This window comes from Cheilinus undulatus, linkage group 5 (assembly GCF_018320785.1).
Source record: "Cheilinus undulatus linkage group 5, ASM1832078v1, whole genome shotgun sequence".
In the NCBI taxonomy this organism is placed as follows: Eukaryota; Metazoa; Chordata; class Actinopteri; order Labriformes; family Labridae; genus Cheilinus; species Cheilinus undulatus.
Window position 1 is genome coordinate 54,923,737 of NC_054869.1, and position 6,000 is coordinate 54,929,736.

The 6,000-nt window shown below is 43.5% G+C and overlaps 1 protein-coding gene across 1 annotated transcript in view; it reads right to left on the reverse strand.

The window, feature by feature from the left end:
• prkg2 (protein kinase cGMP-dependent 2) overlaps positions 1-3,376 on the reverse strand; it is a 57,442-nt gene extending 54,066 nt beyond the window's left edge. Inside the window, exon 1 of the mRNA XM_041787939.1 lies at positions 3,289-3,376. The gene's annotated coding sequence lies outside the window, so the exon portion shown is untranslated. The remainder of the gene's footprint in view (positions 1-3,288) is intronic.
• Between the last annotated feature and the right edge of the window lie 2,624 nt (positions 3,377-6,000).

The following is a 6,000-nucleotide window of genomic DNA, read 5'->3' on the forward strand; positions in this document are numbered from 1 at the left end:
AGGAGAACGCCACTGACGACTGAAACAGAGGAGAACGCCACTAAACGGCTGAAACAGAGGAGAACGCCACTGAACGGCTGAAACAGAGGAGAACGCCACTGAAATAGAGGAGAATGCCACTGAACGACTTAAACAGAGGAGAACGCCACTGAACAGCTGAAACAGGGGAGAACGCCAATGACGACTGAAACAGAGGAGAATGCCACTGACGACTGAAACAGAGGAGAATGCCACTGACGTCTAACACCACGGAACGGCTTAAACAGAGGAGAACGCCACTGACGACTGAAACAGAGGAGAACACCACGGAACGGCTGAAACAGAGGAGAACGCCACTGACGACTGAAACAGAGGAGAACACCACTGACGACTGAAACAGAGGAGAACGCCACTACACGACTAAAACAGAGGAGAACACCACTGACGACTGAAACAGAGGAGAACGCCACTGGACGGCTGAAACAGAGGAGAATTTCACTGACGTCTGAAACAGAGGAGAACGCCACTAAAACAGAGGAGAACGCCACTACACGACTGAAACAGAGGAGAACACCACTGACGACTGAAACAGAGGAGAACGCCACTGACGTCTAAAACAGAGGAGAACGCCACTGACGACTGAAACAGAGGAGAATGCCACTGACGTCTGAAACAGAGGAGAACGCCACTGAAACAGAGGAGAATGCCACTACACGACTGAAACAGAGGAGAACACCACTGACGACTGAAACAGAGAAGAACGCCAATGACGTCTGAAATGGAGGAAATGCCACTGACGACTGAAACAGAGGAGAACGCCACTGAATGACTGAAACAGAGGAGAACGCCACTGACGACTGAAACAGAGGAGAACGCCACTAAACGGCTGAAACAGAGGAGAACGCCACTGAACGGCTGAAACAGAGGAGAACGCCACTGAAATAGAGGAGAATGCCACTGAACGACTTAAACAGAGGAGAACGCCACTGAACAGCTGAAACAGAGGAGAACGCCAATGACGACTGAAACAGAGGAGAATGCCACTGACGACTGAAACAGAGGAGAATGCCACTGACGTCTAACACCACGGAACGGCTGAAACAGAGGAGAACGCCACTGACGACTGAAACAGAGGAGAACACCACGGAACGGCTGAAACAGAGGAGAACGCCACTGACGACTGAAACAGAGGAGAACACCACTGACGACTGAAACAGAGGAGAACGCCACTACACGACTAAAACAGAGGAGAACACCACTGACGACTGAAACAGAGGAGAACGCCACTGGACGGCTGAAACAGAGGAGAATTTCACTGACGTCTGAAACAGAGGAGAACGCCACTAAAACAGAGGAGAACGCCACTACACGACTGAAACAGAGGAGAACACCACTGACGTCTGAAACAGAGGAGAAAGCCACTGAAACAGAGGAGAACGCCACTACACGACTAAAACAGAGGAGAACACCACTGACGTCTGAAACAGAGGAGAACGCCACTGACGTCTGAAACAGAGGAGAAAGCCACTGACGTCTGAAACAGAGGAGAACGCCACTGACGTCTGAAACAGAGGAGAACGCCACTGACGTCTGAAACAGAGGAGAACGCCACTACACGACTAAAACAGAGGAGAAAGCCACTGACGTCTGAAACAGAGGAGAACCCCACTGACGTCTGAAACAGAGGAGAACGCCACTACACGACTAAAACAGAGGAGAACGCCACTGACGTCTGAAACAGAGGAGTTGAACTGTAGGTATACCGTAGATAAACTGTAGGTAAACTGTAGATTATTTGTAGGTTAACTTTAGGTTAACTGTAGTTTAATTGCAGGTTAACTGTAGATTAACTGTAGATTAACTGTAGATTAATTGTAGGTTAACTGTTAGTTAACTGTAGATTAATTGTAGATAAACTTTAGGTTGACTGTAGTTTAATTGCAGGTTAACTGTAGATCAACTGTAGATTGACTGTAGATTAGTTGTAGATAAACTGTAGGTTAACTGTAGTTTAACTGTGGATTAACTGTAGATTAACTATAGATTAATTGTGGATAAACCAGTGTTTACTGGCGTTCCTGTAGTACAGCGTTCGTGGTTAAATGCCAGAGAACAATAGAGCGTTGTCGTCATGCCCACTCACACTACAGTCTTCATTCATCACATTCCTGCTGGGATCGCTCTGTTCTCACACTTCAGACTGGAAACTCTCATTATTTCACTGGTTCAGACTCTTCATCTCAGAAGCCTGGATCTCTCTCGTCTGTGTTTTAGCTGAATTAAACCAGGACATTTAGATTGAACTGTGAAACTCTCTGGTACAGTGAGTTCGAGGAGTTATCTTCTTCATTAGTGGAGCTGAGTGTTCACCTTAGAGTCAGACCAGGTTTTAGTTTCCTGGGAGGAAAAATGAACTCTGACAGACGTTTACAGAGAAGCTCAGGTAGCAGTGAGGGGACCAGAGACCTGGATGTGGTCTCTGTTTCTCTGACCTTAGTCAGAACATTCTCTGACACATAAACCAACACAACAGGAAATGACACATTAGAATACAGAAGCACGTCACAGTGAATAAATAAAAAAAATAAAATAAAAAATAAACACATGAATAAATAAATAAATAAACACATAAATAAATAAATAAACAACTAAACAAACAAATAAATAAACAAATAAATAAACAAACAAACAAATAAATAAACAAACAAACAAATAAGTAAACAAATAAACAAACAAATAAATACATAAATAAATTAACAAACACATAAATAAATAAAATAAATAATTAAATAAATAAACACATAAATAAATGAATAAACAAATAAATAAATAAACAACTAAACAAACAAATACATAGATAAATAAATAAATAAACAAACAAAAAATGAACAGATAAATGAATAAATAAATAATAAACAAACAAATAAATAAACACATAAATAAATAAATAAATACATAAATAAACACATACATACATACATAAACAAATAAGTAAATAAACAAACAAATAAATAAATAAATGAAGAACTCTCCTTTGGGCTAAATAAATATAAATGCTCTCCTCGCTGAGCGGACGTGTGTGAAAACACCAGCGTAACTGTCCGGATCTAACCCCCTCTGGTCTGAAACTGGATCTTTTAACCTCGGAGTTCCGGGTCCAGCCCTGACACGGATCTGTTGTGGACTTTGTAGACCTGGATCGTGGTAGTAAAGTGATACTCGTGCTGACAGGATCGCTCCTCTCTCTGTCCCTCACTGATCAATCGATTCATTAACCCGGGTTAATTCAAATGATTCCTCGGTTCTTACCTGTGCAGCTTCAGCCTTCACTCCACCTCTGAGGACGGATCTAAAGAAGAAACACAGAGTTTGATCATTCCGGCATCCGTACTCAGACAGCCTCTCTTCATCACTGCTCCATCCTCTCCTCTCTGGCTCCACCAACGCGCGCGTTCCCGCTCTGCTCGGCTGTGCGCGCTCCCGTATGCGCGCTCACCAGTTTGCTTGGAGGAAAAGGAGCCTAAACGGTAAACTGGTTTCTCTCTCATGGTCGGCAGCATGTCGGCGTTTAAGGTTCAGTTATCGACCATGAGGAAGGATTCTTCATTCTGGTTCAAATCCTCGGAGACGGAAGTTAAACTTCAAAGAGAAACCCTCCTCGCCAACTCCGCCCACTTTTCCAAATGTTGCCAACATATCTGTGCAACTTAGAGTTCTCTCTCTTCAGGCTGGAATAACCAGAGGACCATGACTCCTCTGAAGTCCTGGACACCGAACATTGATCACTGATCAGACAATATCAATAAATCCCAACATGACGCTGCATTTCTCAGATATCTGAATATTTCTCTGGTGGGGGTCAGCTTTAATGCTGCTGTTTGTTTTTCTCTCATTTCTATAATAGTTTAGAAAATGAGTTTTATGAGACCGACACAAAAATGATCGTTTTCTTCTATTTAAAAAAGTACACCAGATTTATGAGTTAAAATAATCCCAGTTACAAAGTTTTAACTTGTCCAGCCCTTCTTTAATCTTTCTAATACTGTGAGGGGAAAAGGAGGGGATAATTTAGTGCTTATCTTTGTTGGAAAAAAACATTTAAAATACATGAGATCAGGAACTTTAAAAAAAATCACATATTAAGTCAAATTCACAACGTCAGGTAAAAATCGCAATGATGTTTTCCCCAACCGTTCCACCCTAAAGCTGCCAGAATGATCAAACCTCCATCACTGTAATGATTGGTGGTCACAGCAGAACCTTCAGGAATATTTCAACCCACAGAGAGAGGAGACTACTGTCTAAACTGCAAACATGTTGATAACAGGGAGGGGGCGCTGTGCTCCACACTGTGATGCTAATGAACAGAGGTGTCAAGTACCTAGGTACAAATACTTCATTACCTCACTTAAGAAGAAATTTTGGGTATCTATACTTTACTGGAGTAATTATTTTTCAGCCTACTTTTACTTCTACTCCTTACATTTTAAAAAATGGCCTCGTTACTCCTGTTTCATTTCAGCTTTTTTTCATTCCGGCTTATAAAAAACCCAAAAACCTATCCAGATAAATCGCGCCATCCAAATAGAGTGAATTTGATTGTGGTTGGATGAGAAGAATAAACATAATACCATTCCGACACCCTATTGGTTTGTACACGATCCATCGTAACACAAATCACATCACACTCCAACAAGGACATAGCAGACGTATGTAGCCTAGTAAGAAGATGTCCGTGGCAGAGACTCAAGAGAGCTTCAAGCGAAATGTCCCAACCAATCACCAGCCTCCTCCTTTATAGACTAAAGCTCACCTCCTGACAGCCTTTCCTTTGTAATAAAATGTGTTCATTTTCAATTGGCATGAATGAGGCTGAAACAGGTGCATCCCAAATTTTTCAACATTAGCATTTTACTATGACATCATAGACATTATAGACTTTAGAAACCTCCTCCAAGCCTCCTTTTATAGACTATGCCTGTAGGCCTCCTCCACCCCAGCTTTTGTCCTTAATGGTATTTTGTCCCCCTTATATTACTTTTACTTTTACACTTTAAGTAGTTTTGAAACAGTACTTTTACACTTTTACTTCAGTAAAAATCTTGAGTTGATCCACCTCCTCCACCCCAGCCTCCTCCTTTATAGACTTTAGTATCTATACTTCTACCTGAGACTAATGAATGTCAATGCTTTCCTCCTCTGCTAATGAAACTCATGCCTCTTTCCACCCCAGCCTCCTCCTTTATAGACTTAAGCTGCACCTCCTCCACCCCAGCCTCCTCCTTTATAGACTAAAGCTCCACCTCCTCCACCCCAGCCTCCTCCTTTATAGACTAAAGCTCCACCTCCTCCACCCCAGCCTCCTCCTTTATAGACTAAAGCTCCACCTCCTCCACCCCAGCCTCCTCCTTTATAGACTACACCTTCACCTCCTCCACCCCAGCCCCCTCCTTTATAGACTAAACCTTCACCTCCTCCACCCCAGCCTCCTCCTTTATAGACTAAAGCTCCACCTCCTCCACCCCAGCTTCCTCCTTTATAGACTAAAGCTCCACCTCCTCCACCCCAGCCTCCTCCTTTATAGACTAAAGCTCCACCTCCTCCACCCCAGCCTCCTCCTTTATAGACTAAAGCTCCACCTCCTCCACCCCAGCCTCCTCCTTTATAGACTAAAGCTCCACCTCCTCCACCCCAGCCTCCTCCTTTATAGACTAAACCTTCACCTCCTCCACCCCAGCCTCCTCCTTTATAGACTAAACATTCACCTCCTCCACCCCAGCCTCCTCCTTTATAGACTAAAGCTCCACCTCCTCCACCCCAGCCTCCTCCTTTATAGACTAAAGCTCCACCTCCTCCACCCCAGCCTCCTCCTTTATAGACTAAAGCTCCACCTCCTCCACCCCAGCCTCCTCCTTTATAGACTAAAGCTCCACCTCCTCCACCCCAGCCTCCTCCTTTATAGACTAAACCTTCACCTCCTCCACCACAGCCTCCTCCTTTATAGACTGAAGCTCCACCTCC